A 25,521-nucleotide genomic window follows, 5' to 3' on the forward strand; every position below is an offset into this window, starting at 1 on the left:
TTCAAACTCAGGTCTTCTGATCCTCTTCTATCACTCATCACTGAAAAAAAAAAATCTCCATTGGAAATTGGTTGAGTTTAGCAATTTTCTAGTATTTTTCCCAAATAAAAATTCAATCCACTCCAAGTTTCCATCCTAATAATAAAATATGAACAGCTCTATTTTTTCCAAGAGCTTTATTCAAATGAATTTAGGATTCATGCTTATGATCATTAATTCAGTGCAGAGGGTCTGCTTTGAGAACTGCTTTTAGTTAAAAACAAATCAACCAATGCCAGATAGGTACTAAATTAGCAGGGTTATCACTCTGTAAGGTACACAAACTTCTAATAACTATGCTGTACACCTGAAACTAATATAATATTGCATGTTAATTATAATTGAAAAATAAGAAATAAATCAAAAGTTTTGTAAATGAACCAAAAACAGTTCAGAAAGTTTTATGACAGAAAAACAAATTTTAGTGACTAACTATTTTTAGTTAAAGGACATATTCAGGTATTTTGGAGCACTGTCTATTGTGATTTTAAGAAACTAACATTCCTGAGGTTAAACCTCAGGAATTAAACTTAAAAAGAAGAAAAGAGGGTTCTCTACAGAATTTTAAGTCTTTGCTTTCTGATCTATTAAATTAGAATGAGAAACCTCAACATCTGTGCTCTTCAGAGTCCAGAGTCTCAAAATCAGAACTATTTTGAGATAGCCTCTAGTCCCAGCAACACAGCAACTCTCATTCCCTTAAACCCTTCCATCTTAAAAACCATGATATAATAAGATTTTCACATCCTCAGGAGTCAGTTTCTTTTAATTAAAAATCAGAGAGCATTATTTCAAATCTTCCTAATGTCAAATTTATCCCAGAATTCAGAGGTATCTTCAAAAATCAAGCACTGCACTTTTAAAAAGTGTTTCCTCTATTCCTCAAGACCAAACCTATTTTTCTATTCAATTTCCTAATATTTCATTCAAATATTCCTACATTTTAAGAGCAGATTTCCTGAGTACAAAGACACTGACTATTGCCTTTTGTATGTGAAAAATAAAGAATCAAATTTAGTTGTTGCTTTTTTCATGTTTAAAATAATCTAAGAGGTATGGTATCCTAGTTACCACAAAAATTTGGGGCCTTTATTCAAATGACATTCTGCTGTTATAAAACTCAGGTTTCAGAAAAGGAAGAACAAATTAAGCCTAAAGTCAGCAGGGCAGAAATAATCAAAATTAGAGCAGAAACAAATGAAATTGAAAACAAACAAAAAAACAAATAAATAAGTAAATAAAATGCTACAAAGAGCTGGTTCTTTGAGAAGGTTAATAAAATTGATAAACTCCTGGCTGGACTCACTAAAGAAAAAAGAGAAAAGACACAAATAAACAAAATCAGGGAGAAAAGAGGCGAAATTACGACAGACACCGCAGAAATACAAAGGATCATTCAAGAATACTATGAAAAGGTATAAAACACCAAATTTAATAACCTAGAAGAAATGTACCAGTACTTAGAAAGATATAACCTTCCTAGACTTAATCAAGAAGAACTTTGAAAATCTAAAGAGACTGATTAGCAGGATGGAAATTGAAACAATCATCAAAAACCTCCCAAAAAATAAAAGTCTAGGACCAGATGGCTTCACCAGTGAATTCTACCAAACATCCAAAGAAGATTTAATACCCATTTTCCTCAAACTCTTCCAAAAAATTGAAGAGGAGGCAATATTTCCCAACTCATTCTATGAGGCCAATATTACCCTGATACCAAAACCTGGTAAAGATAACACACACACAAAAAAAACTACAGACCAATATCTCCCATGAACACATATACAAAAATCCTAAGTAAGATACTAGCAAACCGAATACAGCAACATTATTAAAAAGATTATACACCACGACCAAGTGGGCTTCATCCCAGAGGCACATGGATGGTTCAACATATGCAAATCGATTAATGTGATACACCGCATAAACAAATTAAAACATAAGAATCATATGATCATATCAATAGATGTAGAAAAAGCCATCGACAAGATACAATATCCATTTATGATCAAAACACTTAACAAAATCAGCAAAGAAGGAAAGAACCTTAACATAATAAAGGCCATCTATGACAAACCTTCAGCCAACATTATACTTAATGATGAAAAACTGAAAATCTTCCCTCTAAAATCAAGAAAAAGGCAAGGCTGTCCACTATTGCCACTGTTATTCAATATAACATTGGAGGTCCTAGTGAGTGCAATCAGGAAAGAGAAAGATATAAAAGGCATCTAAATAGGCATCGAAGAAGTCAAACTGTCACTATTTGTGCATGACATGATTCTCTATATAGAAAACCCTAAAGACTCCGCAAGAACACTACTAGAAACAATTAGCAAATATAGTAAAGTTTCTGGATACAAAATCAATGTTCAAAAATCCATAGCATTCCTATACTCTAAGAATGAAATGTCAGAAAAAAAAAGTGGAAAAAATAATTTCTTTTGCAACTGCAACAAAAACAATAAAATACCTAAGAATAAACCTAATGAAACATGTGAAAGACCTATATAATTAAAACTATAAAACCCTATTAAAAGAAATCAAATAAGATACAAAGAAATGGAAAGATATTCCATGTTCTTGGATTGGAAGAATCAACATAGTTAAAATGACCTTATTACCTAAAGTGTTATACACAGATTTAATGCAAACTCCATCAAAATCCCATCGGCATTTTTTAAAGAAATAGAACAAAAAATCATCAGATTTGTATGGAAGCACAAAAGACCCTGAATTGCCAAAGCCATCTTGAGAAAAAAGAATGAGTCTGGAGGCATCACTCTGCCAGACTTCAAATTATACTACGAAGCGACAGTAATCAAAACGGCATGGGTCTACAGCCATACTACTCTGAATAAGCCTGATCCCGTCTGATCTCAGAAGCTAAGCAACAGTTGGGCCTGGTTAGTACTTGGATTGGAGACCATCTAGCAAGACCAAGTGCTTGCTGTAAGCATAAAAAATAAAAAAATAAAGGATTGTAAGTTGACAAGATCCTTGCAATCTATGAGGTCAAGCAAGGGTTGCCTCGCCTAAAAAACAAAACTAACAAACAGAAAACCAGCATGGTATTGGCATAAAAACAGACACATGAACCAGTAGAATAGAATCGAGAGTCCAGAAGTAAACCCACATTTATATGGGCAAATAATTTGCAACAAAAAAAGCCAAAAACATACAGTGGAGAAACGAAAACCTCTTCAATAAATGGTGCTGGGAAAACTGGAAAGCCACCTGTAAAAGAATAAAACTAGACTATTGTCTATCACCGCATACCAACGTTAACTCAAAATGGGTTAAGGACCTGAATATAACACCTGAAACAATAAAATATATAGAAGAAAACACAGGATCTAAACTCAAGGACCTTGGACTTAAAGAGGATTTTATGAATTTAACCTCAAAGGCAAGGGAAGTAAAAGCAAAAATAAATGAATGGGATTACATCAAATTAAAAAGTTTCTGCTCAGCAAAAGAAACCATCAACAGGGTAAGGAGACAACCATCCAAATGGGAAAATATATTTGCAAGCAACGCCTCTGGTAAGGGCCTAATATCCAAAATATACAAAGAACTCCTGTGACTCAGTAACAACAAAAAAAACAAGTGACCCAATCAAAAAAATGGGCAGAGGACCTGAATAGACGACACTTCTCCAAAGATGACATACAAATGGCCACAAATATTTGAAAATATGCTCAACATCGCTGGCTATTAGGGAAATGCAAATCAAAACCACAATGAGATACCATCTCACACCTGTTAGAATGGCTATAATCAACAGGACAAGTAATAACAAATGTTGGAGAGGATGCAGAGAAAAAGGAACCCTCACACACTGCTGGTGAGACTGCAAACTGATACAGCCGCTATGGAAAACAGTATGGAGGTTCTTCAAAAAACTAAGAATCGATCTGCCATATGATCCAGCAATCTCTCTACTGGGTATTTACCCCAAAGAGTTGAAAACTCATATCCAAAAAGATATTTGCACACCGATGTTCATAGCAGCATTATTCACAGTGGCCAGGACATGGAAGCAACTGAAGTGTCCTACAATAGATGACTGGATAAAGAAGCTGTGGTACATATATACAATGGAATATTACTCAGCCATTAGAAGAGTTAAAATAATGCCATTTGCAACAACATGGATGCACCTCGAGATAATCATGCTAAGTGAAATAAGTCAGACAGAAAAAGTTGAAAACCACTTATATGTGGGATGTAAACCTAAAAGCAACAAATGAATAGGACAGATAGAGACTCATGGACATAGACAATAGACTAGTGGTTACCAGAGGGTAGGGGACGGGGGAAAGGGGTGGTAGATGGGATAAAAGGGGTCAAATATGTGGTGACAGAAAGAAATCTAACTATGGGAGGTGAACACATAGTGTAAATATATATATGCCTTACTGTTAAAGTGTACAGCTGAAACTTATTGGATTTCGTTAACCAATGTCACCATAAAAAAAAATAACTGGAAAAAAAAAAAAAGGAAAACCGTCAGGTTCCAACTGCAAGTTATTTTAAAAAGAGAAAAATCCAAAAGTATCTAAATCTTAATGCCATCTATTTTTGTCCTAAGAGACCACAGGTAACAATACTTTCCTTTAATCTTGGCTTTGATTACAAAGTAAATTATGGTTTTTGTTTTGAGGTACCCAACAAAACCCAACAGGGGAAAAAACTTGATCTTAAAAACTAGGCTGCCTCCTCTCAGCAAAGTCTCAAGAGCCTAAATTCCACCTTATAAGAATCAGTCATATCAGGAGGAATTTGGGATGTCAACAAGAAAATTACCTCTCTTTTCTTAAATACATGTTTAGTTTTTTAAAATATTCTATTAAACTTCTTCCCAATATAAAGAAATAGGAAAAGAGACATTTCAAGATCCCGTCTGGACCAACAGCTCTGCCTACTCTGTCTCCAGATAATCTAAAGGGAAGACAGTTGTGTCTTCAAGAGAAGATTCCAGACATTCTCCCCAATAGAATTCTTCTGATTCCATAGTTCAAATCAGAAGAAATCTTTCTAACAGTATCTGAGATAGAACATAAATGTCTGGCAGAAAATCAGTTGCTCTAGGACAAAGAAAGTCACGTAGAGAATGGGGTTTTTGTTTGGTGTATTTTAATCTCAGCCAGTAGCAACTACCTAACGTCTTGCCTAATGTGACTTCAATAACCCAGGTAGGTAGGGTGGCAAGACTTTCCAAGCACGGACATTAAAAACCTGTGATGAATCAGCTGTTCAAAACTATTCACTAAAACAATCAAACATAGAAACATTCACATTAAATGACTTCAAAATGATCAAGTCCACTCTGTATTTCTCAACCAGGTTTTAGACAAACATTTAATAGCAAGAAACTAAGGGTAACTGCAATAAATGAAAATAAGTAAAAAGTGAATGAGTAGTTTTCTGTTAAAACTAGATTCCAAATTCAATAGCAATTTCAGCCCATTCTGATGACTTAACAATAACCCTATGGTGTCCCATCAGTACGAGTATAGAGGAAGATTTCATGTTACTATGTTCATTTTACCCAATGAGCTCTTAAACACAAACAGCATCATATCTTTTCATAGTTCTCTCCTATTATTTTACAACATTGGGTATGTGCTCGACAGCCAATTATTGAACTGAAAAAAAGTAAATTTAAGAGTAGCACAGTCTGATGAAAGCGAGCAAGTCTGAGCAGAGCAAAACAGCAGCAAAAGATGGATCAATGTGCCAGAAACAGAAAAGACAGAAGAATGGATATCTATAAAAAAGAGGAAAGGAAATAAAAATTTTAAAAAAAAGAAAAAATCTCAAAAATAAATGATAAACCGTGGTTAAAAATAACATAAAAAAAGGAAAAGAATATGAGACTGTGCACATAGTTCAGCATTCCAAAATTTTTTAACTTGTTGAATTCATTCATTCATGAATTCACTTATCATCCACTGAGCATCACCCACCACTTAATCCAGTCAATAAATATTTATTAAATACCCGCTAGATGCCAAAGCATTGTTCTCTAACAATGGTTCTCAGCCAGGGTGATTTTATTCCCCAGGAGACATGTGGCAACATCTACAGACTTTCTGATTGTCATGATTGGGGATGCTACTAGCATCTAGTCGATAGATGACAGGGATGCTGCTAAACAATCTGTAACATGTAGGACAGCCCCTCCACGACAAAGAATTATCTAGTCTAAAATGTAAATAATGCTGAGGTTGATAAACCCTGTTCTAGAAACTGAACAAGTCAAGTTTCTATAATCTTAGGGCTTATAGTCTAGTGGAAGAGCTAAACAAACAAACATATAATTTCAGTATCTCAGTTACTGACAAAAGAAATGAGAAAAAAGAGAGAGAATCATACAGGGAGAGTGTAGGAGTAGAGTAGAGTGTTCTTTCAGATAGGGGTGCAAGGAGAGGAACCCAGGAGAATGGGGATGGCTCTCCAAAGAGGTCTCTCCATGAGCAGAGCAAGCCCTATGACCACTTGAGGAAAGAATAGCATTCCAAAAAGAATTCAAGAACAGGTGAAAACCCCCCAAGATGAGAATGAGCTTGATGTATTACAGAACTAGTAAGAAAGCCAGAGGAGCTAGAATACAGTGAGGAGGAGAATGGTAGGAGATGAAATCTGAGGCCTTATAGGCCATACTCCAAACCAAAAGTAGTATCTTTGTCCATCTCATATGTCTATAATACCAAAGAAGTCTAAACGAATCAATAGCTTCATACCTAGAGGAAATCACAAATTCAATGTTATCTCATTAATCCCAGACTGCACTTGATCTCTTGGCTTAAGCACAGCTAGGGACCTATGTACTAACTAGAAGCCTTCCAGGATTAAAGGTCACCTGATGATAACCCGCCTGCCTGTCCACCTGCCCTTCAACTTCACTCCTGAAAAGCAGTACAGTATGGGGAGGTAGAAGCTCATTACCACAGTGGCATAATGGCATCCAGTTCCTAAACCAGAGAACCCCAACATGGGAGAAGAGCCAGGAGCTACTGAAGGGTATTCACATGCCACTCCAAGAGACTAATGAACAGCAGGAGCCAAACGGGTTCCTTTAACTACATGGGAACTGACATCAACACAGAATTATGAACATACCTCCATTGTGTTCTAGGGCAAAATACAGTAGAGGGTCTCCAGGAAAGCATTTTTGGTTTAAAATACAAGGAAACAGACTAGAATAACTTTCACGTTATACATACTTTAACACCCTTCCCACCCCAAATGCCTTATGTAGTTTGAAAATAATCCATAGCCCTCTTTTCTCAATGGAGAAGGTGCTACCTCCTCCTTGAAATTCAATTCAGTGCAACCTCTGGTGAAACAGATTTGTATCATGTGTAGGGATGGAATTAATTAAAATTCCAAGGTTATTCCATGAAGGGGGGAAAAAAATCATTTTTCCAACTGCAGGCATTTTCCATCATGGAAAATTCAACTATGCAACAAATCTGATTTATCCAAAAAGTATTTTTTAAAAAATCATATACCCACCATGAATATTTAAACTGAAAACCCTAGACTTCCATAACTAAATCTGGATGTTTTACTCTTTAAATCAATGATCTGTCACTGTTACAAGCAGCACACAACCCTGGAAGAGAAAAGGAGGCAGAAGAAAGATATCTAACTACATAACAAAATGCTTTCAAATACAATTTCTCTAATAAAAACATATGTATGCATCCCAATAATACAGCTTTTCCTCTTAATATGACTCTTTCCTCTTGTCCCAATTATTTTTTAAAAGCTCAAAAAAGGTAAACTCAGGAGTCTACTTATTCACATACTACTTGATATGGTAAATATCAGGTTCCACAGGTTACTCCCTGATACAGGGCAAGCCAGGAGCCAAGTCCTCTCATCTAAAATGATAAATCAATGAGAAGCCTATTCTTGTGTTCAATTAAATAACCACAGCTGCAAAGAATGGCTTCATAAAAAAAGGTAACAAATGCAAGAGCAACTGTAAATTAAATGTCTGAAAAACATCCTAAACAGACAACAGGGAATGACCTCACTAAACACTCCCAGCCCCTAACACAGTCCAAAGCAAAAAGAAAATCCTGTTATCCTGAAAGCAATGAAGTTTTGGGAAGGTGAGGAAATGTGTACAGAAAATAGTCAACTGCAGTAAATCAGTAATAGTTCAAAGTAGTACCTTATTAACATAGCCAATGGTCAACTATCAGTGAAACAGTAATACTTTAGATTTCGCACTGTGTTTGTAACTTCATTCACCAAAACTGCTTTATTGGAACTTGTAAAAAGGTATTAGAGCTGTCTGTATAGTGCTGCTCTTCTTAGAATGCAAGTCAGCCGTCTGTCAGCGACACCATGGCTTCCTCAGGCTGTATTTTAGCTAATAACAGCCACAAGACACCTAAAAACTGGCAACTAGGGTACTAAGACAGGTACTATTTGGCTCCTGATTGCTAAGCAAGTCACAGCAACCTAGGGGCAGCTGCAAACAATTGCCAGTCACTTTACAGACTGGCAGTAAAAGATACAGCTGTTTTTCCTTTCTAGGCCTAGGGATTATAACACTAAAAAGAAAAGAGAATATGCCCTTCCAATTGTCAAAGTTAAAAACAAACTTCACAGTGCCTTAACATCTCCAAAAATAATGCGGCATATACCGGAGGCAGATCATTAGTACATCTGTTTTCAAAGCCTGAGTCAATTTTCTATTTTACCAAAAAAATTTAACAGATTCCTGGATTTGGACAGTGAAATGCAGAAAGTAGCTCCATGTTCATAATTAATATTTCCTCCCCACCCACATATCCCAGGAACCAGTGGGTTTAAAAATGTTGGCTAAAAAAATGGAGTCATACAAGGCCAAAGTTATTACCATCCGCTAGCATTAACCAGAGAAGAGCGGAATTCATCAGATGAAGGACATACATTCTAATTTAGAACTCCAGACCAAAGCTAGACAGACTAAAACACAGTCTGAATACAAAAGCAAAATCAGGGTTGCCTAAGGAGTTTGCTTTGGAGATTTATGACACTAAGGTTTAGAAGATCTTTCTAAAATAGAGTTTCCAAACTTGCCTGATGATAAGACACATCCTAGGGCATTTGCTAAAAAAACAAACACATACAAAAAGATTCCTGGGCCCTAATCCAGACCTTCTAAAATCATAAATTTTCCAGGAGAAAAATCTGGGAATCTTATACTAAACAATTCCTGGTGTTAGGGAAGTCTGGAAGACACTAAAGGAATATTACTAAGCAACTACAGAGACACTATCTGAATACACCTCAGCAAGGAAAAGCTAATGAGTATGTTGGTTAAATATGAACATGCTGCATGCACTTATCAGTGTTCCCTCATACAACACCATTAAAATTACACAAAGGGATCTTTTTTTTTTTAAAGATATAAACTTAAAAAAAAGAAACTGGAAAGGGGACAGCAGAAAAACAAGAGATGTCAACATAATTTGGAAGCAGGAAAGCAGATGCACTAGTGATCACAGAAAGGAAGAAAAGCTAGATGCTTGCAGTGGAAAGCAGCAGATTCCTACCACAGACTTTCAGAAAAGGCTCAGAAACTGGAGGTGCCTAGTACATCTGGACAAAGGAGAGTAGGAAGGGCTAAAACAGGAGAATTGGTTGAAAGTCTGTATTAGAAATAGATTCCTCCAACCCTCTTTCCTTTCCCCATGCTGCCAGGCAGAAGACTGGAGAAGTTAAACCAAGGGAACAGTCACAACTAAGAGCAGGAGTGCCACACTGAAAATAGGGGGAGCAAACAGGAGTCTAATTTTTACTGCCCCATCTCTCATCTCCCACTTGACTCTAAAAACACCTGCTGTTGGGCTTATACTCTCTAGGCAGGAGACTGGAGGATCCTCTCTGAGGAAATTGACCAGCCGCCAATTCACCCTGAAGTGCCGTCCACCAGTTGATCAGCCAGGGCTCCACGCTCAGAGCTTATTAGTACCCCACTCCTAAAAAAGAAAAGATAGCCAAGAGTTATCAGACATTTGAAGAAAACCTCTGACATGAAAGATAGGAATCAAAGTAAACAAAACAGAATTCCTGACAACATGTAAAAATATTTATAAAAATCTAAGAATAAGGAGAGCTCTTGGAAATTTTAAAAATTGACACTAGAAGTTAACTTCAATACAAAAGATAGAAGAAAAAGCTAAGGAAATCTGTGAGGCAAAAAAATTAGAAAATGAGTCTAGAGTTTCACTGTCTGGATAATAGGGGGCTCCCAGAAAGACAGAGGAGAGAAATAATTATCAAAGAAGGAGATATAATACAAGAAAACTTCACAGAATAGATGGAAATAAGCTTTAGATTGAAAAGGCCCACAGAATGCCAAACATGATAAATTTTAAAATAGTCACACCAAGGCACATCATCATTGTATTTCAGAATATCAGGGGTAAAGACAAGGTCCTAAAATCTTTCAGAGAAAAAAAAAACAGATCTCACACAAAGAATCCAGAATCACTATGGCATCGAACTTCACAATACCACTGTAACTTTCAATACCGATACTGAAAATTAGAAGACCACAAATAGAGGCTTAAAATTTCCAAGGAGATATGATCTCCAACATAACATATTATATCTAATCAAAGCACCAACTGGTGAGAGGGTAGAAAAGAGATGATTCAGACATGCAAGCCTCAAGAACTACACTCCCTCCAATAGACTCTTTTTCATAAAGCCTCTGGAAGAGGCTCTACTAATATGTTTGAATGTACTGAAAAGAGATTTATACTTCTGCCCAAATTTAAGAATGAATTAGTGATTGATATTCAATAAATCAAGCAGAAGGAAAGAAGGAAGGAAGGAAGGGGGAAAGGAAGGGAGAAAGGAAAGGGAAAAGGAAAAGGAAAGGAAAGGGAGAAAGTGAGAGAGAGAGAGAGAGAACACAAAAGGAAGGAGGAGGGAGGAAGGAGAAAAAAAGAAAGTAAGAAAAAGATTGGCAATTATATTTAGGGGGAAACTGTATAGTCATTATATTAGATGCTAATATTTTTCTTCTTTTGGTAACTACTACTCCCTTCTGGACTCACAAGGTAGCAGGAAGGATGAGGCTGGAGGCCTGGGAACTATATTCCCGGAAGCCCCTGTCGATGGAGTTGTGGTTTAAACTCTGAGAATAAGAGTCATTCACTCAAGATCTGGAAGACAGAAAAAAGGCAGACGCCACTATTGCTCTTCCAGTAGCATAAGCAGGTGTGTGGCTTTCTACAAATATGAGACATGTGGTTTACAGCAGTTTCCAATATTCTGCAAATTGCCTGCTTTGGTGTTTAAGGCGGTCAAAATTATTAATGGTGGTAGTTTTTTCTAAATCTCTGTAACATGGTGTTCCCTAATCTATGCTCCCATAGCCTTCCAATGGTTTTGTAAGCATCTAATATTCTCTTTGAAATATCAAGAATGGTGTGTTTTTCTGATTGAATCCTGGTATATAACACAAAAATATACAAAATATTGATTTAACCGAGATTGTGATATATCTGTATTAGGTAGATAACAGGAAGAGTTGAGGATGGTAGCAGTATAAGAATGCAAGAATCATCTTGCACAGTAAAAATTCAATAGATAATATCTAAGAATGGAAAAATCAAGAAATAACAGTATAAGCATATGATGCAGAAACATGAAGATGATACACATCTGATTAAAAAACACTGAAAGTAGTAAAAGTAACTGAGGACAAACAAGGAGAAATGAAGCAGCCATTTTTTTAATTATAAGAATTGTGATATTATTTGACTCTTTAAACCATATACTCTTACTATGTTGATTTTTTTTAAAAAAACAAACATTTAATTATGAAAAACCAAAAAATCCTAACACTGTATAAGCAAAACCAACCTTTAGATTGACCAAATTTTAAAAAATAAGGTCAATCAATACTAGATCAACACACAGTGTAAATATATATACTCCTTACTGTTAAAGTATACAGCTGAAACTTATTGGATTTTGTTAACCAATGTCACCATAAAAAAAAATAACTAAAAAAAAACAAACAAAAAAACCCCTCAGGTTCCAATTGCAACTGAAAAACAAACACCACCAATATCTGTTGTCAAAACATCTTAGAAGTTCTAAGATACTGTTGATTAGATTAAAAGGAGAGTACAAGGTGAGCTGAAATTTAGTCATTGATGACAAAAAAAAAGGGCTCTTTTCACTCTAGGCTAGCCATATCTCATATTATCAGCCCCCAGCTTCCATGTGCCATCATCCTTCATTTGCATACCCCAAATATGAAAACAGAAAAGTATACACAGAGAATAGTCAGAAGTAAGGAAAACCCAGTGATGACAGTCTCCAGTATGAAACGGCCTGAAAGAAAACTTAAACATATGCTCCATAAATGTTGATCCAGACTTCAAATGGAGAAAAGTGTCACGCCTAATTTCAAGGATAATATATTAAGTTCCAACTCACCACAGATAATCTAAAAACAAAGCTGTGACTTTCATTGTCGAGGAGTCTCTTCTCTCTCACTCTAATACCCTTAAGCCATGAGATACACAGATGCTCCTTGCTGAAATGCTAGAAAAATTTGCCCATTTTCATTCTTCAATCACTAGTGATGGGCTGCTAAACCAAGAATCTACTTTAAGTTATGAAAATAGGGCAAGCGGATCCAATTACACAAGAAAGGTACTAAATCAAACATGCCCATCTGGGGGCTTTGAGGAAGAGTACTGTGATTTCTAAACAAAAATCAATATACTTGCAGATAAAAATGCTTTCAAGTTTTTTTGTAATGGCCCTTGGGCTACTGATTCATTTGCATGTTCAACAAGAGTTATGTGTCATGTTAAGACATATGGCCTAGATGACAGGTACGAGAATATCGTATTTACCAGTTCATAATAAGAACATCTGTGCTCTCCCTCTAGCCCCATGAGGCTTACAAAAAACAGTCAATATTCCCTAGAAGTAAATAGGTTTTGTTTCTTAAATAGCAGGTCTGGCAAACTAGCAATCCATCACCCCCATAATCTAAGAATTGCTCCCCAATCATCACTAATCTCTATGCCAATTTCTAAGATCCTAAAATTTAAGACCTAATCTAGCCACACAAGTTTAATTTGCAGGACCTAAAAGAAAGCAAGACTAAAAGTATAGGCTTTATCCAGGGAAATTCTTAGAAAACACATGTTCCACCGTATAAACATCAGATTTCTTTATGATACTGATAGTTTTAGCCTCAACATCAGTAAACTAATGTCTGTGGAAAGAACTGACAGAAAAAAACCTCTTTTGTAAAGGTATAGCTCAAAATTCACTATGCTATTTATCTGGGTTTTGTTGTTGTTATTGTTGTTGTTTTTGGAGAGCTCACACTATCTGAAGTCCTTCCTCCTACCTCTCTGCTTCTCACCCCCTAAGCTCCAGACACACTGGAACTTCCTTTAACTCTTCAAAATAGCCATGTTTTTCCCTCCTCAAGACCTTCACCTATGCCATTTCCTCCACCTAGAACAGTCTTTTGTCCTCCCCTCATCCTTTGGGTTTCGGCCTTCAAAGTCAATTCCTCAGGGACCTTCCCTGACTGCCCTCCTTCCCAATCAACATGGGTAGGCTTCCAATCAGCTCTCTCCATAGCATTTATAGCAAAAGTAATTAATTATTTGTTTAATGACTGTCTTCCCCACTAGATCATAACTGCATGAGTGCAAGACTGAGTCAGTTTTGTTCTCCAGCACCTAGCACAGTGCTTGGCACACAGAAGCAGCTCAAAAATTCTTGTCAAAGAAGTGAGTAACAGGGCCCCAAAAAATCAGCTTCAACAACTCTACTTACAATTTACCTTACAGATATTGTCACACATGCAAAGGGCCAAATATACATGATTATTCACTGAAGCATACTCTAGTAGCGGAAGACTGGAAACACATAAAATATTTACCAGTATAGGGCAGGTGCTGAATCTCTTTATTGCTTATACAAAATGATTATAAAAATAAATTAAAAAGAAAAAGTAAACAGTATTAACAGTGTGCTACATTTGTTTTAAAAAAAAAAAAAAAGACATATACATATTTGCGTTACATGTCCATGGTATCTCTGGAAAAGATCTTAAGAAACTGATAATATTAGTTGCCTCTGGGAAAATGGACTGGATTGATGAGTAGACAACAGACTAAGGCAGAAGGTAGACTATTCACTGTATACCCTTTTTTCTTAACCTTTCCAATTTTGAACCATATGACTATGTTATCTATTTTAAAAATAAAATTTGTAAAGATTTTATAAATCTGGACTTATTTCCAAGACAGTGATGGAAAGAGTTTGAATATCTCACACCTGGATCTCTGACGACATTCTGCCTACTAGCTGAGCAGCGGGAGGGCGGAAGTGGAAAGAAGGAAAACTCACTTATCCACAAATCTCAAACAGCTTGTCCCACACTAGATTGCATCACTTTAGAAGAAAATTTTTTTTTTTTTTTTTTTACAACCAGTTGTCCCAATCTGGACATATGGAGAATGTTTTCGTAATCAGAAGAGATTATTGGGAGGAAAAAAAGGGAGAGATTACTGGATTCAGCATTTCTATAAACACAGAAAGTAGGTTGATGAATTTGTACTGAAAAAATACCATAAATACTGACTAAAAAATTACTTTCACTGAGGGTTCTCGAAATCCAAATGGAGCTTAATTTGAATCCAAAGAGTTTAAGAAACTAAAATTCTTTTGAAAACCAATTATAAGAATGAAGAGGAAAGCTACACACATTCCTTAGAAATACAGATATGCCAAACTTCAAGGCACTCTTTCAGTAAAGAAAGATCTGAGACTTGATTAAACACAACTCCAATAATCATATTTGTTACCAATACCCTGGACCAGAATTAAAACCTTTGAATCTGAACCTGTTAGTTTCCCAAACCTGCATATCAGGAACAGAATACGCTGGACTAATGATGGCAGAAGAAAGCCGAATCCAGGGCCACCAACGAGAGGATTTGTCTTGGGGTCTCCAATGTTACAAGGGCCACTGTCATATACTGCAAGAAATGATCTTCATAATCCATCCCAACACCTATCGGAGACACAGTTATCTTCAACTAATTATTCCCTGAAAAACAAAAGGGTATTTACTAAGTAGAACACACAGAAAAAGGCATTAACTAAGTAGAACTAAGTTCTAGTACAACCATTCTAGTTATCTTTGCCAAGCCCAAATAGCAAGTTAGAAGCCTATTCCTGGCTCCCCTATTTGATAACTCATTTGCTTCCACAGGCTCTTTCCAAATATTAAGCCAAAATCTTAAGATATCTAAGATTGACACAGGCATTAGCAAGCATATCACCTTTTCCCCCTACTAACAGTGTTTTTCTCCATGAAGTTCTAATCCACACTTGAAATAGGCTTCTATAATATACCAAAAAGTGCCTGTGCGTTTATCCTGTGACTCTCCAAGCTCAAAGGCTTGGGGGAGGCGGGGGGCGGGGAAGAATATCAGAAATTTTCTCTCTCCCTCAATGCCCTGGATTTTCAAAGCTAGACAAAGGCAATGATTCTGCATTTAATCACCAGATGAATAAGAAACAGATCTGAATTTAGAAGAAACATAAAGGAGTGCAAAAACATTCAGTAAAGAGTACTGCCTGTATTTGCTTGCAGAGCAGTTCTCAGGATCTGCCATTGAACCTCATTTTGACATGGTAATGCCCCATCTACTATAATCCGAAGCATATCCCCAAGAGACAGTCAACCGGAATTCTGCCAACTTCTGCTCGAGAGTTGTGTGAAGAACAGTAGCAACAAGAGCCTACTTTGAGAAGGAGATCAACAACCACACTCAAGAAGAAAAGAAGTTATTTGGCAAAGGGAAGCATGTTGCCAAAATGTTAGTCACAGCTTCGAGGTCCCGGTTTATGTTTCTGCGACTATTCTTTGCTTTGACAGAATCCATTCTCTGGCCCAGGGAACCCAGTTCAGCTTCTGTCACTGCCCCCATTTGAAGTAGTCAAGAATCCTTTCAACTTGGTGGTATCAAACTGTGACATAGACAAGATGTCCACCAGAGACCAAACAGGAAGAAAAAAAAATGTAATTTGCCATTTCCACTTAGGACTGGCTCAAGTAGAGCAATGGAAAAACATAATAGAATAAGAAAAAATGGAAAATCATGTAAAACAAGCAGGCTACACTAAAAGCCTTCCCAAAGCTCTTGAGCCTCCATAATTTATTTCAAAACCTTCTTAAAAACTAAAAAGACACACTGGAGGTTGAAATGACAGCAAAATATTAAGCAGGTTTTCACCCCCCAAAAAGTGTACATACTTCACAGCCTGCAACTCTTCCTGTGGTTTGTATGAAGACTATGATTTGTTGAAACAGCCTGAATCAGCAGACCATGGTTTTGAGAATTACTTCAAAAGCAATAGGAAAATAGACTCAAGTACACCTGGTTACTCTCCCGATCAAAGAGCCTAAGACGTCAAGAAAGAACATCTGACAATTTTCTCTTCAATAGGAATAGGACTCCTCTCTTCCCTTAAAAGTAAAACTTGAAAACTCCATTGTTCTCAATACTTTCCTCCTTCTCCTGCATTTCACCTTTGTGCTGACATCACATAACTAAACACTACTAAGGTAAACACTACTCTGATATCAAGTGTGAGGTAGAATTTGAAACTGCCCCCTCTTAAGCAAATCCACGTCAGACTTCAGAAATGCCAAGACTTTCAGGAACACTTCTGAGCTAAACAAGTTCACCTACGGGCAAAGTAGGTAGGGTATTGTACCCAAAGGAAAAGTCAATATTTAAAAGGATTAACAATAAAGAAGTTAAGTTGTCCACAAGCACACGAGTCCCCACCAACTGGCAACATGGCAAAAGTGACTGGACCAATGCAAAATGTTCGACTGTATATTTTTCAGTGAATTTTCAAAGAGTTCATGAGGAAAGTCAGTGTCAAGAGTAAAGCAGTTGAAATATTTTTTTAAAGGGTAAAATACTGTTTGCCAGAGTGCGTTCTCCATCAACAGACCTCATTCACCCCTAAGTTCCCTATCCTTATCTCTGTGGCAGCCAATACAATGTAACACAATAATAGGAAATTTTTGGCTACTAAAAGTTGGTTGAGAAAAGTTAAAAAACGGGACATGTATCAAATCAAAACCAACTCTTCCCTAGCACAGAAAATGCAGCAAGGCTGAGAAAAAACTGAGAAAGACATGTCTTTTAAATATCAATGTCTCAATCATGTTTTCAGAGATCACTTCTTTGTAACCACTTTAAGGATGCCACTTGGTTAACACAATCTTTTAGAGGCTGTGAGGGACCAAACCTGTATTTCAAAAGGGAAAAAAACAAGACAGTTTAACAATTTCCCTCAAAGTTACTTAGTAAATCCATAGGTGGGCTAGAGCAGTCTTTATTCCCTGAGTGAGGTTCTACTGTGGTTTGTAAAGGGAGGAAAAAAGTCACCAAAACCTTCAGTAAGTCATTCAGAAAGTGTAAGGCAAAAATAACAGCATGAAAAAGGAAGTGGATCCTCAAGGAATCCAAAGAAGTAACAGATGATTCAAATCTCTTTAAAATATGATTTCCAGTAAACACCAGTTCGTTCAGGTCCTCATCCCAGTGTTATCACTTAAGAATTTACCTTCCTGACCAGTAACTCAACAATACACACTGCCCACTGTTAGCACTCTAAGATTTCTACCTTCCCTCACTTCACATCCCTCCAATCTGAACCCTCAACTCTAGGTTGTGGCCATGCGCATCTCAGCATTTCTCAATCTATTCCTTAATTCTGATTCCTTCTCAACTAACGCTCTTAAGATTCCCTCTAGTGTGAGCAGTTTCCCTAATCATCCTCTCAACCACTGATTTTCACTCCGCTCAATCCCCAAAATGTCACATTGGCCTCTTCATCCGGAGCATCCTGTTAATTACCTGTTCCCAACAGGTCCTCCCTCCCCACCTCCTTTTTGCGCACGGTTACCTCGTTCCTCTCACACTGAGTTACCGTCTTACTCACCTTACCCAATCCTTCAGGATCCCTTACTTCCTGTCTCTCAATAACCTTCTTCCCCATTTTCAGTCAGCGATCGCCCCACACCGATTCCCGACCACTCCTCCCTACTTGGGTTTCCCACGCCCCCTCTCCTCCAGGTTCTTCTTCAGCTTCCAGACTTAGGTTTCCCACCCCATCCTCAAAAGCCCCGCTTAAGGGCCCCTCTCTCTAAGAGCCCCTCACTCCAATGTCCCCTTCTCTCCTCAAGCCCCGCCCCAGTCCCCCTCATCAGTTCTCTCCTCCGCTCGGGTCACCAGGTCATCTTGTGACAGACCCGGCCTCCCTCGGTCTCTTTCATGGCCTGTACAGCGGCTCCGGGAACCCGATCACCATACGTCTGCTCCAGCTTGGTCCAGTCCTGCTCGGCCCCCACCCAGCAAGCTCCTTTTCTCGCCACCACCGCCCCTTTTGCCAACCCGGAAATGGATCGGCTCCCACCGTCCCCAGCGTCCGCGAACAAAATGGAGGCGGGGGGGAAAAGGAGCAGGGAGCAGGGAGCAAAGAGACGTTACACGCATGCGCCTCTGGAAAGCCCGCCCCTACCGGCGCACGTGAAGGCGGAAGCGGTCTGGTAGCCACCATCTTGGGAAGGTCGCAAGAATCACACCTACCAGCTAAGCGCGGGGTTTGCAACTTTGGCTGCAATTGTAATCACCTGGGAAAGTTTAAATAGTGGTGCCCGAGTTCCACTCCCAGAAATTCTGACTTAATTGGTTTGGGCACGGCCTCGGCATCAAGACATTTAAAACTGAGCAGGTGATTCTAATATTGCTGAGGTGGAGAATTACTGAGCTAAATAAGGTCTTGAACATACCTTTTTCGTCTTTATTCCACCGCGCGCGTGCACACACACGCACACACGTCTTTCCCTATTTCGAGTTAACGAAGAACCCGCCTCTGTCAACTTTGCAAGGGCCCAGTAGTCAAGCACCGGTTGTCATAGCAACCGAGAGGCGGGCCCCTCCCTCTTAACAAATCTTCGTCATTTTAGCCATCTGACCTGCACATCGGGAGCACCCGTATCCTCTTTCCAGGGTCAGAGGTTTCCCAGATTCCAAGGCTGGAGAATGGTGCTGCGGACTCTCAGTTGCTTGGGTCAGTGAGAGGAATCACCCATCCCTGGTGGGGCTGCTATTAACTCCGTCCCAGCTGACTAAGGATCTCTCCCTAGATTACCCACAAAAGTGCCTTTACATTGCAGCCAACCCCATTGCCGTATATCCTCAAAATACTCTTTGGGTCTCTCCATCATCCCTCTTTGCTTTTAGTTCTCACTATCTGTGTGCTCTTGGGCCTCAGCTACCCAATCTGTAAAATGGAGCTAATAGTGCCTGTCCCGACTGTTTCTTAGAGTTGTTGGAAGTCTCAATCAGGTAATGAATGGGAAAGCATATGATAAGCCAGAAGTTGTTATTATTTTTGTTTTCCTTCTGTTCTGCCATGAGTAGTGCTGAGCACCACCCACTAGTCAAGTAAATGTCACAGCATTCACTGAGTACCTGCTGTGGGCTAGACACCAGGAGATGGCTGCAGAGGTGACTAACAGCCTCTGCCCTCAGGGAACTCACTGTGTGGTAGGCAGATTGGCATGTAAATAGCTAGCTGAGATATCAGTCGGCATGTGATGAGTGCCATGAAAGCATATGGACTCTGGGACATCAGGCAAGGGAGTGATTAATTCCTGCTAAGGAATGGGAGAAGGTTTCATAAATAGTTTTAAACTCAGCTTTGAAGGATGAGTAGAATTTTATTATTAATCAGAGAAGGCAAGGAACACATTCCAGACATTGGAATCAGTGGGTACAAAGGTAAAGTTGTTCTGGTATGTGGTCCTGCGTGCCTGAAGGTGGGGCAATTGGGCCAAGGAGATGGTGGATTTAAACTCCCAGCTCTTCAACCTAATTTTTATTTTGTCTCCTTCTTGCTCACTATTCACTGTGCAGATCTGCTTTCTATCACTGCAACACACCAAGTGGTCCCTCATGGCCTTTGTATTAGCAGCTGTACTCTGCTTTTTCCTCCTTTTAGCTCAAATGTCTCCTCCTCAGAGGGCATTCCCTGCCCACTGTAACTAATGTAAGCCCCCATTCTCTATAACATCACACTGTGATAATGGTAGCCAGCCATTGGGGTGGTATACAGAGGCATCTCACCCAGACTTGGGGTGGTAAGTGTGGGCTTCATAAAGAAAGTAACACCTAGTGAGGGCTGATAGTTAAATAAGAGTTGGCCAGGGGCAGAGAATAGGAAAATTTTTTCAAGGCAAAAGGAGAGTATGTGCAAAACGAGAATCATAGCACATTCTTAAAACAAAGCATTTGATGTGGTTAAAGCTAGAACTATAGGAGAGGCAAGAAATTAGGTTGAAGTAATCATAACATCTAACATTCATTAGCACTTACCATGTGCCAGGCATTGTCATAACTTCATATGTCATAACTCATTTAATCTTCACTCCATTTTACAGATGAACAAACTGAGACACGACAAGGTTCATCATATTGCTGAAAATCACATACCGACAAAGTAGCAGAACCATTTCCAGAGTCTCTGTGTACAAAATGACCCTGCACCCTACCAGACCCAATGTCCCTTTATTATAACAACAATGTTGTAACTCAGCTTTACTATCCCAAAGAGAAATCAACAAATAATATAACATCTGATTTCAAAAAACAAATCAGTATAATGTGCTGAACATAAGACAAGAGGAAGGCATTTCAATATGCCAATGCTCAGGCATCTCTACACTGGAAGATAATAGATGCGTACATTCATCCCTAGAACCACTAAGAATGTGACAGGGACAAGTGCAGACCGACCTAAGGGCATTGTCATTTATGATGTGATTTTCCAAAATGGTGGACAACTTTTATTAAAGTTTTGAATAACACAAAACAACACAGTAGTTATATTTTTATAAAAGACATCATATTAACTACGTACAAAAATATTTCATTTTTGCAATTCCCTTTTCTGATAATATGATTAGCTAAGTATCTTAGAGAATTCCCTAAAAACAGCTAAAAATCCTGATCATAATATTTTAAAATCTTAAATTCCTTGATGAAAAAGTAAGGAATTTTCAGGGCAAAACAAAGTAAGTGAAGGTAGGGGACACACACAAAGGTAGGTGGAACACTAAAGCAGATTTTTGCTCTGGGGACACTTGCCTGCTAGGTGAACCTGAGCTTTCATCAGTGTCTCACCAGAAAGAAACCACCCCAGAACCTCCTTAACAGGAGAGCTTAAGAGGAGAGTCTCCCTTCATAAGATGAGACCCCAAAGGACTACATCCTCATGGCAAGGGTGTACCAGAAATGAACCTGTGCTCTCCTCCCTTGGGTATAAAGTTAATGGAGATAGATTCTAGACTCAATTGATAATTGATTTTTTTTGCATGGAATGTCTAGTAGGATATTTAAAGCCATGTGGAACCCAGGATAATTCTTGGTTGTGTGAATCTGTCCCTCACATTGGAGCACTCTAGCATTCCAGACCCTTAGCCACCAAATGTTAGTAGTATGTCTTTATCATTGTGACAAACAGAAAGATCTCCACAAATTTCCAAAATTCCCCCATGGTGAACCACTGCCCTATACTATACACTGTTAAGTTAACAGGGGCCAATTTGTAAAGGATGTTATTATCTATTGTGAAAAGTTAAATATTTTCTTGAGGGCAAGAGGAAAACCATTGACAAGTTTAAGCTGAGAAGTGCCAAAACCCACTTTGCTTTCTAGAAAGATCCCTCCGACTTAAGCGTGGGGGATGGATTAAATGGGGTCAGGTTGGAGGCGAGAATAGCAGTTAGGATGCTGCTGTGGACATCTAAGTGAGAAATGACGGTTGCCTGCACTGAGTGGCAGCTGGACACTGACTGGACACAAAAGCTTTGGAGGCGGGTCTCCCTGTTTGCAGAACCCAAGGCCTCGGATCTTAGTTCCGCCCACCACTAAGAGAGAGACTTTGGGCAGATTATTCAACCTCCACTAGCCTCAGGCTCCTCATCTGCAAAATGGAGATAAGACTAAATGGAATGCAAGTGAACTGTGTACACACTTGCAAAGAGGAGGAGCCATAGATGATTTCCAAGTTTCTAGCTTGAATTCCTACGCACAGGTGATGCCAACACTTAGCTGGAGAGAGTCAAGAAGGAAGAGAAAGGGCTGGAGCAGGGCAGGAAGCTGGGGGATTAGAGAAGAGAGGTCCAGTAGGCCAGTGGATGTTGGGTCTGGAACTTAGAAAAGCAATCCTAGCAATTTGGGACTCATTAACTGTGGTAGCCAGCCTCCAAAGAGCCCAAATAATGTAGGGAAGAGGCAAAAGAACTAAAATGTTAAATGAAGCAATATTCAGAGACTGCAATATGCTGACCAGGAAGAAACCTGCTGGAACGAAGGAAGATTTCTGCTGGTAGTGCTAACAACCCATTTCCCCACACCCTGAAGGGAAAACAGGAAAAGCAAAGTCTTTAAGTGGCACCTTACACAAAATAAAATTATTCATTCCCTATGGCTAAAACCATAGGGAGCCTATGGATTAAAGTTTGGGAACTGCCAGCAGGGCCTTTCACGCTACATATTCTTACCTTTTCACCTACATACTCTTACCCGTCCTCTCTGTATGTCCATATCAAAGGAAAATGGGTAAACAAAGTCTTTAAACTGTAACTCACAGGAACTAAAGAATGAAATAGAAACTGGATGCCCCCCACACTCTGGGCTTTTTTCCTTGTCTTGGCTTTTGCCTTTGCTGTCTCTAGTCTTTGCTTTTCTCCTTCTTTAATAAACATTCCTTTTAACTCTAACTTTGGCAGGTGTTTGAATTCTTTTTTTACTCTCTCCACCAAGAAGCCTCTTCCCTCTCAATGCAGAGCTTGGTCTCCCCTCAACTCGGGGAAATCTGCCCTGTTCTGCATCACAAAGACCCAGGACTCCTCATATTCATGGATTTTGGGCTGGCCTGTGACTCCCTTTAATGAAGTAGAAGTGAGGCTATACTAGGTCCAGAAGTAAGTCTTAAGAAGACCTAGCAGCTTCCACACTTGTGTTTTGGAGACCCTTAAACTCCCATGTGAGAAATCAGCTACGCTGCTGTACAGGCCACCTGGAGGGAGAGGCACTGACATGGAGAGAAAGAGTATTCCAGGTGTTCCCCCAGGGTGCAAGATGGGTGAGCCAGCCATCTTGGACATTCCAGCTCCAGACACCTTCTGATTGCAGCCACATGGGACACCCAAGTCAGACAGCAGAACTGTCCAGCAGTGACCCCCATCGACCCAGAGGACCATGGGAAATTATAAAATGGTCATTGTTTTTAGCCATTAAATTTGGAATAATTTGTTATGCAGCACTAGATCCTCAAACAAAAATATATGGATGAAATCTAAGCCCAGGTGTATAGTGGGAAGAGAAGAAGGCTTCAGACAGACCCAAGGAACTCTATGCTCCCAGGAAGGACCAAGCTGGGGAGAGGGCCAGCAAGGGAGACTGAGAAAGAGGACAGAGGGAAGTTCTTAGAGCATAGTATTTTGGAAACAATAATGAGTGTTCAAGGGGGAAGAATGGTCAGAAATATCAAATGCCAGAGAGAGAACAATAAGATAAGTGTCCCTTGGACTTGGTAACATGGGAATCAGTGACTCTGATAGGCATGGTTTCAGTGAGTAATGATGGTGAAGCCAGATGCACTGGGTTGAAGAATAAAAGGGAAACAGAGCAACAAAACCAAACTAAAGTTACACACACACACACACACACACACACACACACACTTAGAGTAAACATATTGACCTGTATGAATGCATAATGTCAAGGCAGGGGCAAGTTGCTGAACACTGCAAGCAGTATTAAAGTTTAAAAATGTGCAAATGTAAAAAACTCTTAAAACTCACTAATTAAAAGAATAACAACCCAGTTGAAAAATGAGCAAAGAATCTTATGGTGGGTTGAATAGTGTCCTCTAAAATTTCACATTCACCAAGAACCTCAGAATTTGACCTTATTCAGAACTAAGTTTTTTGCAGATGTAATTAGTTAAATTGAGGTCATGCTAGGTTAAGATGAGGTCACATTAGATTAGGGTGGGCCCTAAATCCAATGACTGGGGTCCTTATAAGAAGAGGGGAGTACACAGAGACACACACAGGGGAGAACTCAGTGTGAAGATGAGAGCAGAAACTGGAGTGATATGTCGACAAATCAGGCAAATAAAATTCACATAATGTTAAACCATTTTAACCACTTTAAAGTGTATGATTGAGTAGTTTTTAGTGTATTCCCAACATTATGCAGTCCTCACCACTATCCAATTCTGGGATATTTTCATCACCTCCCCCCCCTCCTCCGCCAAAAAAAACCCATTAGCAGTCTCTCCTAATTCTTCTCTCCTCCTATCCCCTGGCAACCACAAATTCACTCTCTGTCTCTGCGGATTTGCCTATGCTGGACATTTCATATAAATGGAATCATACAATATTTGTCCTTTTGTATCTGGCTTTCACTGAGCATAATGTTTTCAAGGTGTATTCATGTTGTAACATATATTAGTACTTCATTCCTTTTTATGGCCAAATAATATTCTGTTTTATGGCTATACCACATTTAGTTTACCCATTCGTCAATTAACATTGAATTATTCCCACTTTTTGGCTATTTGGAATAATGCTGCTACAAACATTCTTGTACAGGGAGTTTCTTTTTGGGGTGATGAAAATGTTCTAAAATTGATTATAGTGATTGTTGCACAACTCTGTAGATATGCTAAAAGCCATTGAACTGCACACTTTTTTTTAATTGACATTTATTCTTTTAATAGCTTTGTTTTATTTTAAAACCAGAGAATAAATAAGAAAATAATGATTGTTACAGATCATTGCACAATAATTACTGGAAATAATTTTGTTACATAAAGGACAGGAATGTTAAAAGTGATCCCCTCTGGCTGTCAAATACACTAGGCAGACTACTTACTACAAGTGTTGCTAAAAATACGGAACGTTTCACGAATTTGAGTGTCATCCTTGTGCAGGGGCCATGCTAATCTTCTCTGTATTGTTCTAATTTTAGTATATGTGCTGCTGAACTGAGCACTGAACTATACGCTTTAAATAGGTGAATTATATGGTATGTGAATTATATCTTAAAACTGTTACTCAAAAAAATGCAAAACATTATATGGTCTTGAGATTTATACATATGTGGTAAAAGTTCACAAAAATGCGTAGAAATGATACCACACTCAGAAAAGTGGGAGGAAAGGAAGAGGATGTGATTAAGGACCCCAGGTACCAGGGGCCTCAGCTGTAGGGTAAGTTTTCATTTCCTAAGCGGGGTGATGGAGACACGGGTGTTCATTATATTAATCTTTAAACTTTCTATATGATTAAAATGTTACACAATGCATTTAAAA

The 25,521-nt window shown here is 38.6% G+C and overlaps 1 long non-coding RNA gene and 1 other non-coding gene across 2 annotated transcripts; both read right to left on the reverse strand.

Annotated features, from left to right (window-relative positions):
* Positions 1-7,669: 7,669 nt before the first annotated feature.
* On the reverse strand, positions 7,670-18,207 carry LOC120611173 (uncharacterized). The gene is made up of 3 exons (XR_005655087.1): positions 18,073-18,207; positions 14,966-15,154; positions 7,670-10,028 (listed from the first exon to the last, which is right to left on the reverse strand). It is a non-coding gene; the product is annotated as an uncharacterized LOC120611173 (long non-coding RNA).
* A 6,888-nt stretch (positions 18,208-25,095) lies between these two features.
* Positions 25,096-25,202, reverse strand: LOC120611331 (U6 spliceosomal RNA). The gene has a single exon (XR_005655127.1). It is a non-coding gene; the product is annotated as a U6 spliceosomal RNA (small nuclear RNA).
* Between the last annotated feature and the right edge of the window lie 319 nt (positions 25,203-25,521).

Source organism: Pteropus medius, unplaced genomic scaffold (assembly GCF_902729225.1).
Source record: "Pteropus medius unplaced genomic scaffold, Ma_sr-lr_union100, whole genome shotgun sequence".
In the NCBI taxonomy this organism is placed as follows: Eukaryota; Metazoa; Chordata; class Mammalia; order Chiroptera; family Pteropodidae; genus Pteropus; species Pteropus medius.